A 14499-nucleotide genomic window follows, 5' to 3' on the forward strand; every position below is an offset into this window, starting at 1 on the left:
TTGCTCCTTTGCTATGGCTTAACATTGTTAGGTTAGATGGGCGAATCACAGCCTTTCCCCAAAAGCGTTGTACGAAATTTCCAAAAGAGTGAAGTTAATCTTGCCTCTGCGGGAGCTCAGCACCCCGAAACCTCGGAGCCTGGAACCAGCTCTGCTCTGACGCTTGTCTCTTTTGGTTGACAATATTTCTTGTAGTTTTGACTTTGGCTGCATCACTTGGACGTTTGTGAGATGGAAGTAGTACACAATGCTGATTTTTATTCTTGCAGCTCCAGCTGTATTTCTGGGGCTACCAATGACATTCCTGTTTATTTGTATTTTGTTTCCGTGAAAAGGTAAACACGCGAAGAAGAATAAGCTGGGAATGAAATTCAACATTAAATGGATTGAACAGGTGTTGCATTTGCATTCTTAGTTATTGCGCACTTCAATAAAACCGAAATCAATGTAACTTATGAAACATCCGATTCATTCATGCTTGAAACCCGGTGAGAGCATCTACGTAGTAGTCATGGTTACGAGCCCAAATAGGCAAGCCTGTCCCTGCGAAGAGGTTCCCGTGGTGTCCGTTTGAAAGAAAATAGTCGTTTGAAAGTCGTCGGTGAGCATCTCACCGCCATATGGCAGCTCGTGACGAATGCCTCACGAGGCCCAGACTTAAGCAAGTTCATATTGAAACAGTCCCCGAAGCGTCGCCATCAATCCAAGACTCTCCCAGGAGCTGCCGTGAGATTTTTGTCTGCCTTCTCCCGCGTTCGCGTGCGGTCGTGCCACAAAGATATTCAGCAATATCCCGACAACTCATTTGCGCTCTCACTCGGGCTGTTACTTATTTGCCTCCCGACGGCCCGAAGCAGCATATTCTACTCACACTCCAGCTCTCCAGCCTCTCTGCAGCTACTTAGTTATTCATCGCAGACTCACCGAGGAGGCTGCTTAGCTGACACAAACCAGATTTTATAAAGGGAAGAGGCCGGGCAGGCAGAAGCGACGCCTCCGCTCAGTCGCAGAAGACATTGGCAGGAAGAATTCACTTTCGCCTTGAGTCAAACTACATCGGCGTTCGACATATTTGGCTAAAGCACGGTGAGAGGCTCTAAAAAAAAAAGTGTTTTCTCTTTCATTAGGCAGCCTGTCCCTTTGGGCTCCAACACATCACCCCTCCCCACACACCCTCACTCTGTCTCAAGCGCCTTTATCCTTCTTTTTCTGGCACTTTGGCCTTCATCTTTCACTCATCCCCCCCCCTCTCATCTACTTCTCTTTCCCTTCTTCCCCGTCCATCCTCCTTTCTTCACTGCTGCTCTTACCTCTTTCCTAGCCCCACTCTCTCCTCCCTTGTATGCAATTTCTAACCAATCACAGGTCGGAGTGGGTGTGCCTCCACAACAGCAGGATGGACGATTATTACAGGGAGGAATAGAGAGAGCGAGAGGGAGAGAGAGAGGGAAGAAGAGCTGTGGCGCTTTCATGAAGCATCATTGGCGCAACATCCGCGCAATGAGGACTTTGTAACAGATCCAGGGTGGGCAGCATGGCGAGCAAGTGCGCGGTCGTGCCTCAACAAGGAGCCCAGTTGGTCCGAAGAGCAAAATGAGACCCCTCCCCCCCCAAAAAAGATGTCCTCTGGATTATTTAGCCGCCGCTCCATCGACATGAACTTTATCAGCGTTTGAACTGATTGTACAGCCGCAAAAACAATAAGACGGCAATTTCCAGCAAGTCCCAAGTGGACCGGATGCGTGCGACCCCCGGTGACAATGTGTCGCGAGTGACAAGGGAAGGCGGCAAGAGGAACGCGGAGTCGCTGGCGTCTCGTACTTCTTCTGGCTTTCCCACGCGAACCCTTCAGGAAACACAGCAGGACGTCAACTGACCTTACCTAGGTTAGTTGTGCATTTATTGTTATTATCTTTGTATTTCTCACAATGAACGATTGCTCAACTTGAGCGTTTTGGCGACTGCGCGCATCCCTTGTCCTCTTGCAAAGGTGCCATTTCGCTGCTGACCAATTACATTGCAGTCTCAAATGCCGACTTTTGCATCTAAACAAGCTGCGGTCATATGCCTCCATCCACATCGCCCAGAGAAAGTCCCAATTGTGCAGCAGTTTGTCCTACTTCGCATATTATTTTGCAGATAATCCTGCAATCCCCCGCCCCCCCAACCACACACACTCACACTGTAGTTGGCCGAACACACCCAGGTACTTTTGTGCGTTTGGGGCTTTGGAACCATCCTTGTTGTTGTTTTTCCTCTTCCCTCTATGATTTGCTCTACATCGTATTTGATGGATGTTGTGCATTTGGCTGTAGCATTTTGCTCCTCTTCACTATGTCATATAGCGTCCACGGCTCTGTGTGCCTCTAATAGCTTTTATATCCCCCGAACGCCCACTGAACTGTGTAATCGCCACAACAATTATCGGAACCTTTTCAAGTCCAACACTTTCAACCACTTAGTACAAACGACAGCCCATCAAAGAGCTTCAGCCCTCCTTTAGATAAGGATGCTAAGAAAGACCTTGTCACTTTTGATTGATTGATTGATTGATTTTTTTTTTTTTGGGGGGGGGGGGGTAATAATAACATGGATCAAAACACTTTTAAGCAAAGTACAAAAAAAAAAAACAAAGCAAGTAATGGACTCACCACCACGGTTGTCATTCGTCAGAGGCTGACTGAAAGAAAAATGGAATACAAACAGATTGAGGAGGCAACAAGGCGCCTGGACAAAACACAAATGGCTGGAGAGAGCTGATTAGTTGACACAAGGGAGCAGGCCGGATAAGAACCGCCGTCAACTAAGACGGAACAAGGAGACACCGAAGACACCGGGAAACAAAACGAACGTCCGATTGGGAACCGATGTTATGTTAGAACGATCGTGCCAACTGCCATCACGACAAACCACCTGTGTGACAACTGTCTTTACTACACACGTTCATATGAATTCGAGACATGCTGACAGACAAGACTGACCCGATGCATGAATTGTTCATTTAAGAATCATTATTAATACATATGTATCGCATTATAGCCTTAGCCACTCACTGGAGGGTAGATATCTTTATCATTTTTCTGGACCCAGCGGTTCTGTTCTAGAAACTTCTCAGAGTCTCGTGAACTTCCTTTTTACCCCCTCCAGTGAGGCATGGCCTCTTCTTTTCAGTGAACATTTTTTTCTTTTTTTTTTTTTTTTTTTTTGCAATTCCCTTTTCGTTTTGGGTCACCACTGGAATGTTTGCCAAAGTACGCTCCTGCAGCATTTTCTCTAAAGTCCACGGTCAACTCCAACTTTACATACGATAAGATTTCGCATCTGCTGTGCAGGTGGAGTGTGTTCTGCTACAGACTCTCATCGAGACACACGTGACGTCAGCTGTCAAAGTCAAAGATTTCCTTTTCAGTCACAGGTGTCAAACTCGAGGCTCGGCGGCCACGTCCGGCCCACCGCATCATTTTGTGTGGCTCGCAAAAGCAAATCATGTGCATCAACCTCCCTGATAATTCTGATTCAAAATGTCAAATCATCATATGTAATAAATAATATCCTTGAGGTATTTCTAGCTTTTTTCTTACCAAACCCCTTTTTTATAGTAACATGAACAATAGTTGAACAAATTATTATCCCTGACTTCTGATTTCAAAACTAATTGTCCATCAATTTCTTGTGCATACAGTATGTAAAATTATGAGGCGGTGAAACATTTGACATATGATTGATATCCTGATTATTATATGATTTTATTACAGCCGTCATAACGGCGCTCTCGGGGAGCCCGTGACTCCAATGTGGTTCGTGACAAAAATTTGTTTGAAAAGTGGATTACACAATTTGATAAACTTCCCACGTCAACGCCAATGCCCAATTCCAATGTAATGCCTGAATATGCATTTTTATTTATTTATTTTTATTTTTTTACTGTCAGTACATTTAAATTTTCAAGTAACATGTTCAAAGTGGGTGCGTCTCCATTCTCGGAACTCATGAAACAGCCCACATGCGCGGACACCCAAATCGCGTGCAGGCAACTTCAAAAGTGGTCAGTGACAACATAGATGTAAACAATACTTGGCCCCCACAGGGCCCCTCTGCTGCAATTATTTTACCTTATTTAATGAGCGACACACCTCTAATATACCATATTTACACCATATTGTCTATACTTTCAGTGTAGTTTAAATTTACAGTGGGTCTTTTTAAATGTTTCTGTTTTTTGAGCAGACGGGGTTGTGGATACAGTATGTCAGCGGTCTGTGTGTTTTGATGATGTCAAACTTGACAACTTGGCATATGCAATGTGTGTGTTTCTGCGGTACTCACGTTGGCAAACGCTTTATGCGCTGCTGGTATGTATCATTTTTGGCTACATTTGGATGAGACCTGATTTGAAAATATACAAATGCATATATTTTCTTTCTGTTTATGCGTATCTATCATATCTGTTTATGGACATCTGAATTTTGGCACCTGAGTGCAAAAAGATATTTGGCAATTGATCCAAGCAGTGTAAATCCAGTTGATCTTTCCCACCACAAAGTCCGTGCCGTGTTTTTTTCTTCTTCTTTTTTTCCCCGTGGTACGTAGGTTTGGGCATCGTTTGAATTTGAGCGATTCCGGTCCCAATTCCGGTTCCTCGTTTCAATTCCGGTTCCAAATGATTCTTGATTCTGATTCTTTAGGGGGCTGGGTCCAAAATCTTTGCACAGTTTATATAAAGGCTTTTATATAATATTTCTTCTTAGCTTCTTTCACAGTGGATTGGTAATGATGCCAAGAGTCTCTCAACATTTGAAAAGACACTTGTAATTTGTCCTTTTTCCACTTTCTCTCTGCTCTTCGCACAGGTTGTTCCATTCAGCCAGGGCCTCCATTTTAGTTTTTTGCCTTCTAGTTTAGCAATGTGACAGGTGTCGTGAAACCAAGAGTTCAGAGCCTCAGTATCATCATACACACGTTCAGGTAGAACACATTTTTGACTGAAGGCAGTCGAGGAGTAAGCAGCAGTGGAAGGGTTAATACCTCAACATCTGCGAGCGGCAGCGCGAGCTTTGACTGTTTGACAGCAAACAGTAGCTTCAAACAGTACAGGCATATGATCAGAGAAGAAGGCATCACAGCTCTCCAGATTAGAAACACACAAACCATTGGATAAAACAAGATCAAGTGTGTGACCACCTTCATGTGTAGGCCCAATTACAGAATGGACAATATTAAAAGGAGTCTGATGTTTAAAAAGTCACTGGCTAATGGGTTCTTTGGGCAACACACGTGGCTATTATAAATCATCAACAATAAGGACCCGGTCATATTTAGGCATAATATCCGCCAAGAACATAGAAAGGTCCGTTAAAAAGTCTTTGTTATACTTAGGAGGCCGCTAAACCACCGCACACAGCACAGTGTGTGAATGACCAAGTTCAAACAGACTCGGTTCAAAGCTAGCGACGGATGACAGTGATATCTGTTTGCATTTAAAATCTCCCAATTCCTCCACCTTGGCCAGATGTCCGGGAGAACTAAAATAGCAGCACATCAGGTAAAAGTTGCGTAAAGATTCAGGACTGACTGCGTGGCCAAGGTAAAGGTGTGAAGGTCATTATATTTGATTTAAAGGTGTCGTTCATGTCACCCGAGGTCACCTTATAAAGTATGGGTTAAAAGTAGAAACAAAACAAAAAAATCAATCAATTAGAGAGCAATAAATCAATAAGACATCAATAAAATAGAAGCAGCAATAAGAAACAACAGGAACGGTAAAACAGTAGAGCAGTAAAACAAACCGGTTTAGTGCAAATATCCGGATAGAGTGAGTATGTGGGTTTAAACAGATGAATTTTGATTTGAGTTTCAAATTTTGTGAGGAAGTCCGTCTGTATTCTGTGTGAGAGGATGTATAGACTGCGAGGGGGGAGAGAGTTCCAGAGTCTGGGCGGCGAGCAGCTGAAGGCTCGGGCACCCGTGGTGCTGAGGCAAAAGGTGGGGGTGGCGAGGAGACCGGCAGATGTTGAGCGGAGGGTACGGGAAGGAGCGTATGTCTGCAGTAGGTCGCAGAGGACGGCGGCGGCCGAGATGTGGGGAGCTTTGTAGGTGAGGAGTAGGATACAGTATCATACAGGGAGCCAGTGAAGTTGAATGAGAATAGGGGTGATGTGGTCATATGATTTGATGTGGGCGATGATCCGGACTGCCCAGTTCTGGATCATTTGGAGCTTGTTGATGAGTTTAGAAGGGATACTAGAGACGCCGACATTGCAATGATGCATACGGGATGTGACAAATGAGTGGAGCAGGATTTCAGTGCTGGATTGAGACAGTGACGGGTGGAGTCTCGAGATGCTGCAGAGGTGGAAGAAAGCAGCCCGGGTGATGTTAGGAATGTGTGGTACAAATGCTGTCCAGGGTGACCCGGAGACTCTTGGCATGGGAGGAAAGGAGAATCATTTTACGATTCGAGGTGGGGCAGGGGTGACTTGTGACTTGGGGAGATTTTGTTCAGTTTTATTGCTGTTTAGTTTAAGGTGACTGATTTGTGATTGGATAAGTTGATCAGGGGCAGAAAGTGACGATGAGTGGGTGAAGAGAGATGAAAGCTGACGGTTGTGTTTTTTTTTTTTGGGGGGGGGGGGGGGGGGCGTGTTGGGGCTTGATTCCGGCCAGCAGTAATCGTTAAATTTTGCAAAAATTTTGTTTTTGATCACCCGCTTTGTTAATACTTTACAGACGATCTAAAAATACACGTACAAGAATGCTATTAACCATCAGTACCACTGCAGCAATGACACAACTCTCATTGTAAACCACGAATGCTTTGAGTGGGTTGTTTATACCAAATTGCGGGGGGGGGGGGGGGGGGGGGACCATTTGGAGGGAGAGACATGAAAGGCAGTAGAAGTGAGCGCTCTTTCTGCCCCTTCTGCCTGTTCTTTTGCACATCAACGTGATTGTCTCCTGTTGAGGAGCCTCATGTATCTTACTCAAGCTGTTGGTGGAGATGAAGAAAATGTCCCAGAGTTAGCAGGGTGAAGGCTTCGTTATATTCCATATGGACAGTCGTGTACTGTGGTTGTCTAAGGCCTTGTTGAAATGAATCTAAACAAGATTCAACAGTCCTCGAGCTTTAGTCTGTACATCAAACTTTTAATTTACTTTTCTTCCCATGTGAGCGGAATTTGACATTTTTTAAGTTGCTTGTAAATATTTTTTAGCTTTCTCAAAAGGTCTACTGAAAGCAGTTGCCTATTCGCAGGTCTGCTTTACTATTATTATTATTATTATTCTTTGAAGTTATTTATTTATTATTATTATTTATTTATTAGCTGTAGGGTGTCGAGAGGCTGCCCCCCTTTTTCTCTGTGGTCTTCCAGCCGGTTGGGCCAAGGAGAGAGAATGGGGCCTGCCCCCCTCCCCCATTGGGGGCCCGCCTTCCTCTCCCCTCTCTTGGCATCCTTGCCCGTCCTTGCTCACAACGGGCACTTAACATGGGCTCGCTTTTGGCGGGCTATGACCGTTTTCGGCTGGCGGCTGGTTCCTGGCTCCTGCGTTGGGCCCTGTTGGTGGCTGGGGCCCCCATGCTCTCCCCGGATGGTGGGGGCGGTGGTGTCGGTGGGACATGCCATGTGGGGGGTAAGGGGGATTGGGCGTTGCGGGGCGGTGGTCCAGTGCCCCTGCCCCTCCCTTTGAGACTGGTCAGGGTGCTTCTTTTGGGCTGGGGACAGCCCTGGGCCCTGGGGAATGGGTGGCGTCCCCCTGGGTGGGTCCTCCAGTGGACCGCGGGTGGAGGGGGCCTCAATGTGCAAGCTCAGGAATTCCGTTCACCAGTTGACTAACATGCATGTGATATGGTGTTCATTCACTAATAAGTTCGATAGACACGCTACAGGCTTTAATCGCTTGTGCTGGGACCACGAATAACAACACACGTTATACTAACATATCAACTCACATGTTCTTACGGGTGTTTAGACACTAAAAAGAATCCCACCACACCACTCGTCAGTAGCACTGCCTTGCTCATTTCCCAAATTCTGTCCAATCTTGGTTAGTCACTGCATGTCCTCATCGGGTGTCCCTCCTTCCACAAATAAGAACACAATTTGACTGTTGTAATGTTACTTGTGCTCAAATATCTAGACTGACTAACTATTGTTCGCACCCCTATTCCCCTTGTCCACTCTGTTGCTCTGTCTGTCCCCTAAAACCCTTTTCTGTCTGGCTCCATTTTCAGTAAACGTCAAAATGATTAAAACATTTAAAAATAAGCAGAGGGAGTATTTCACACTCACCTGTTGCACAGAAAAACTGTACCAGCACAAAAGGCATACAGATCCACCATTTCTGCGAGGCCATGGAGCGGAACAGGACAGGTTACTAAAATAAATAAATAAAAAAGGTGAGTTCCTTTGTTACTGTTCTTATGTTGAGCTGCATCCAAGTCGTCAGCGTAGTTTTTCGTTTGTGTTTACTTTCACTCACGTTGTTGTGCTGCTGAAAAAAAAAAAAAAAAGAAAAAAAAAAAAAAAACGTGTGTTAGCTCTTATGTGGTCCAATATTCAGCATGCCCGTTGATCATAAATGGTGATCTTCTTGAGGCAGATAAATAGTACAGCGGTTGCTGTGAATGGAAATCAGCGACTTGAAAATGACCAGCCTTAAAAGCTTTTTAAAGCTTCAATACATCATGCTTGGTGGTTCATGCTATGCAAATGCAAACCTTACAAACAAGCTGAATTACTCTGGTAGGTTAATTTATTTATTTTGTTACATTTTAAACTTATTACGTTTAACATCCTCGTGGGTGCTGAAGTACTCAAGTAGTCTGAAATAACCAAGTGTGCCTCTCCAGCAACTAGTCTCGTAATTTCATCCTTGGGCTCGAGACTGCAACGGAAATGGTTGCATGCGCTTTTTTCAGTCAGTGTGAGTAAATGTTTCATGTGGTCGCACTTCCATGACTGCATCTTTAATGCTCTCTTAACACAGTCTCACTATATAAGACATTGGGTGAAGGTCGCAATCTTTTTCACTGTTTTAGTAAAAATCCTCCACCTGCATGCTCTCCTTTCTGAAGCTAGAGCCCAATCTCATTATGAAAGGCCAACGGTCGCATGCACATGCCCCCTCGGCCCCCTCGTCACGGCAAGTGCGAGCCTTGCATGGTGGAGCGGTTGAGAGCTGGAGAAAGTTGGTGCACGCGGAGCGGTTCCTTCCGTCATCCGGCGAGGAGGTGTCGCTAAAAAGGGCGCAGATGGTACTAATAACCACTCAGATTCATAATGACATGACATCGATCCGTCTCCTCCACTTTCTAATCACCCCCTCTTCCAGAAGACAGATCTAAAACTCGGCAAGTGAGACGCATCTTACAAGCCCAACGTTGAACCCATGCTATGTGCTTCTCACGTCAAACACTACCTATATAGCTGCATGTTTTGTTCTACGTTTGTAAGGCCGAGAAGCGCTGGGAGCACACAACTATGGTCTTGCTTGTCGTGAGCTTTATAAATTCCGACACTCAATTGAAATTGTACGCACCGTACCCACGCTGTAAAACATGGTGTTTGCTCAACTTAAAAGAAAGTAACAATTTACAGTGTAGTCGGATATTTGTAAATTTATCTCTACTTAGTCTTGTGGCATGTACTCAACACTAGCTGAATTGAACTACCTTGAAGATATCTGTGGAAATACTGTAGTTGCAGCTTTTCTTTTCAAACTTTAAGCCAGCACCTAATTTTTACAGTGTGCGGCCAGTGGCCAAGGTCCTTAAAAATTGCCAGCCAGCCGTGCTCACTCTGGTGTCTGTGAACATTTTAAATGAATGTTCATTTTCATTTAAGAGTGAAGAGATAATGTCTATGGGGTATTATCAAGACGGAAATGAGGGGCACCAGACCCAAAAACAAAGATCTGACAGCAAGCATCAAGGACATCTGGGCTTCCATAACTACCTGGCAATGCCACAGGCTGATTGCCTAAATGCCACGGCACATCGAGGCAGTGATTCAAGCAAAGGGATTCCCAACCGAGTATTGAAGATTAACATCGTTTTGAAAGTACCAGATTTTGATTGATTTAATGTGGCCCTAATTTCATTTTTTTTCGACAAAAACTGAGAAGTAAATGGTGATTTCTTCACAGTATTCAAATTTTTTGAATTGCTGATTTTGTGGGTTTTATGAGCTGGAAGCCCAAATTATGTAAAAATAAACAAATACCTGAAATTTTTAAATTGTGGACCCTGAATCAATAATCTATGAAATTTTAATTTTTGGAATGGAATTATGGAAATAAACTTTTCCATGATATTCTTATTTTTGTTCACAAAAATCACTAGCACTATCACACAATGAATGAAAAACACCATTGACGAGCTAATGAAAATTAGCATCGAACTCGCAGCACTTGTATCTCTCAAAATAATAAATATTGGTACACAAGCGCTGTATGAACACATACAAACTGGCAATATAACAATACTTGGGCATATATTCAAACTGTGAAAAACAGTTCATCATAACAATATTCGATCGTGACTTCTACTTTCTTTGTTACTGCAAGTGTGTATCTCATTGCGTGCACCACACTGCCCCTCAGAGGTCAAGATGTGCACAGCAGTTACTTTTTTATTTATTTATTTTTGAACCTGTCCTGTTCAGCCGCATGGCCTTAGAGAATGGTGGATCTGTCTGCCTTTGTGCTGGGACAGTTTTGCTGAGCAACAGGGGAGTTTGAAATACTCCCTCTGCTTATTTTTAATTTTTTTAATTGTTCTGATGTTTATTGAAAATGCAGCAGGACAGAAAAGGGGTTTAGGGGACAGACAGAGGGACAGAGTAGACAAGGGGACTAGGGGTGAAAACCAAAGCAGAACAATAGTGAGACAGTCTAGATATTTAAACACAAGTAACATTACAGCAGTCATTTGTAGATTAGGGGAAGACACCTAATGAGGACATGCAATAGCTAACCAAGAAAAGAAGATAAGAGAGGACAGAAAAGGGCAGGACAGGATGTTGGAAAATGAGCAAGGCAGTGCTACTGTCGAGTGGTGCGGTGGATTATTTTTTAGTGTCAAGAACCTGTGAGTTGATATGTTGTTACTAGTGATCCCAGCAGAAATAATTAAAGTTTATCATGTTTCTATCGAACTTATTAGTGAATGAACACCATGTCACATGCATGTTCGTCAACTGGTGTATAGAGTTGCTGAGCCGGCACATCGAGGAAGGGTGAGCCTACCGCCACCCCCCAACCCACAAGGGTCAGCGAGTCAGTGAGCCCGTCCAGCAAGGGAGGGGCACAGGCACCGGACCACCTTCCCCCACCCAGCGAGCCCCACTGCTGCAATCACCCCCGGAGAGCATGCGGGCCCTAGCCACCAACAGGGCCCAATGCACGAGCCAGTAACCACCCAAAAAACGGTCATATCCCGCCAAAGCGAGCCCAAGTTAAGCACCCGTCGTGAGCAAGGATGGGTGAGGGCGCCAAGAGAGGGGAGACGAAGGCGGGGCCAAAAAAGGGGGAGGCGGACCCCCACCCCTCCGCGGCCTGACAACCGGAGGCGCAGGCCCAAGGAGTCCAACCAAAAGCAATGTGAAACCCGTCCTGTCACTGTGGTTACCATGTCCCCGAATGGCAACCATTAATTATCCCTGTACAGTGATTGTGTGTGTTGGGGTGTAGTGCATTAAAATTGGAGAAAGTGGTGGGGGTGAGGTGAGACGGTCACAGGGGTTGCGACCAGACCGGAACCTTTAATGAGATCTGAGTGTGCCCGATGAGCAGAGTATGTACAGTGTGAGTATTAAAAAATGTGCAGTGTGTGTGAAGTAAGAGGCTAGCTCGACTCCTGCAGGTCCGGCCCGGCCATAGAGAAGAGGGGGGCAGAGTTACTTTATGTAACCCATTGATTCATAATTAGTGGGTCTGTTTTTCTCAGACCTACTGTTGCTGATTATTGTTCTCTGTTTGAGTAATACTGTATCACTTGATCGAGCCTTTTCTAACATTCCATACTACAAAAGTAAATTACGTATGATTATTGCTGAAATCGGATCGGACCGATATCGGTGTCGGCCAGAACTCAAGCCTCCAATATTTGTATCGTATCGGAAGTGAAAAATTTGGAACGAGACATCCCTAAATGAATGATAATGACAGTGCCATAATGCCATCAATGAACGATAAATATAAAAGAAGCACAAATGTTAAATAACACAGACAGTCAAAAAACTAATAGTAACATAATCACACATTAATAACAAAGATGAGCATCTTTATTACTGTAATAATTCAAATGATGAAGTATGGGAACCGCCTGGCTTTTCGGTCATCATGCTCGCGGCTACAAACAGAGCGTCCCTATTGTCACTCAATCTCACTGCTTTCCACTGTTCGGGAGTGGAATGCTTGTTACATGCTAATATGCGCCCCAGCTATCTACAAGCTACAGCAAACACGACTAAATACGATGTCGAGTCGAGTCTGTGAGCGTTAAGTCACCCATGAGTATTAGAAATTTGTGCTTCAATTGATTATAAAGACGGGATAAATCTTCGTAAAACACTTCCACCTCATCGTCGGTGTGGCTGATGGTTGGCGCATATATTTGTATCAATTGAAGCGAGTAACGCTTTTTAATAAAGAAAATAGATGGCCATTATCGAGAGTCAACATAATGGCCATTATTTTATTATTTAATATGATTTTTGTTATTATTATTATTAGAAAACCATGGAAAATGGCTAGATATAAGCTGCTCTTAAACCCTTTTGAGCTATTTGCCTTGTCATCATTTTATTTGTCCAAACAAATGTACCTTTAGTTGTACCAGGCATTAAAAATTAACAAGAAGCTGAACAAACAACGGTCATGCCGAAGCGGTCTGTTTAGAGCTGCATGCAAATTACTCTCAATACAATAAGTGGAAAAGTTTTACTTGGAGGAGAGTGGGTTGAGACAGCGGGGGGCAAAACTGAACATGGAACTTTGAAGTTTAAAAAAGTGGGACCCAGTTGTGGACAAGGTATTTCTAAAATGTGTTTAGATATGCTTTTCCTCTTTGCCCTACACCCAAGAGATTATGTGGTCAATAACTTGGTCACCTTGTTAAGATTACCCCTTCAGACACAGAAGACAGATTTTATTGATTCAACCTCCATTGTGGACTCACTTCTTCACAATGAAGCCGTCCAATTATACAAGTGCCGTGAAAAAGTTTTGGCCCCAAACATAGCTAAAATAAACATAAAATGCAGTTTTAGAATGATTTTACTTCAGGGGAAAAAACTATTCAAAGCTACCTGGCCCTGTGTGAGTAAGTAATGCCCCCCTTCCCCTTGTTGGATCATGAATTAACTGTGGCTAATCACATTTTTTGGGTTCATTTTCACTGACCATACCCAGGTCGATTACCTGTAGACCTGTTCAATCAAAAGAACATTGGCCAAAAGATCTCAAAAGGCTGCAACAAAATGCCACAATCCAAATAAATTCAAGAACAGATGAGAAATAAAGTAAATTGACATCTAACAGTCTGGAAGGGGTTACAAACGTGACGTAAGTTGAACATTTTTGGAAGGCTTGTCTATCAAGTCATTACATCTGGCATAAATGTAGCACAGCATTTTAGAAAAAGAACTTCATACCAATAGTCAAACTTGGTGGTATTGTGATGGTCTGTGGCTGTTTTCCTCCTTCAGAACCTGGACGACTTGCTGTGATTGATGGAACCATGAATTCTGCTCTTTACCAGAAAACCTTGAAGAAGAATATTCAGCCATCAGTTCAGGACCTCAAGCTGAAGTGCACTTGGGTTCTGCAGCAGGACAGCAATCCAAAACGCAGCACAAAATCAACTTCTGAAGGGCTTAAAAGGTTCATGCTTGAAAGCCCTCCATTGTTGCGGAATTAAAACAATTCTGCAAGGAATAGTGGGCCAAAATATCTCCACAAAGATATGAAAGACTCATTGCCAGTTATAGAAAATGCTTGATTTCAATGGTTGCCGCTGAGGGTGGCCTGACCAGTTATTACATTTAGGGAGCCATTACTTTATCACACAGGGCCAGGTAGCTTTGAATAGTTTTTTTCCCCTTAATGAATAAAATCACCATTTAAAAAAAACTGCTTTTTGTATTTACTTGGGTTATCTTTGCCTGATATTTACATTTGTTTGATGATCTTACGGTGGGGAAACTATGCAAACATAAGCATGTGAGAATGGGGCCACCACCTTTTCACAGTACTGTATGTACATGTAAGACTTCTGTCAGGTCTGAGTTTCTACCACAGGAGAAGACTGCACAAGAATGGACAGAGTGAGTGTACTTACATACATTCAATCATTTTACTTGGATGAAGGGCAAACAGCTTGACTTCACCTTGACTTTCAAATCAGTAAGATAATCGTATGCTCCTGGAATACATTTTATACCCAAACATGGGGTCACATTCTGCCCAGATTGAGCAAATTGGTGCAAAGTCGAATGAAGT

The 14499-nt window shown here is 43.8% G+C and overlaps 1 protein-coding gene across 1 annotated transcript in view; it reads left to right on the forward strand.

The window, feature by feature from the left end:
- The first annotated feature begins 1413 nt into the window (after positions 1-1413).
- Positions 1414-14499, forward strand: part of brinp2 (bone morphogenetic protein/retinoic acid inducible neural-specific 2) — a 152545-nt gene continuing 139459 nt past the window's right edge. The window contains exon 1 of the mRNA XM_061798401.1: positions 1414-1886. The gene's annotated coding sequence lies outside the window, so the exon portion shown is untranslated. The remainder of the gene's footprint in view (positions 1887-14499) is intronic.

This window comes from Phyllopteryx taeniolatus, chromosome 14 (genome assembly GCF_024500385.1).
Source record: "Phyllopteryx taeniolatus isolate TA_2022b chromosome 14, UOR_Ptae_1.2, whole genome shotgun sequence".
Classification (NCBI taxonomy): Eukaryota; Metazoa; Chordata; class Actinopteri; order Syngnathiformes; family Syngnathidae; genus Phyllopteryx; species Phyllopteryx taeniolatus.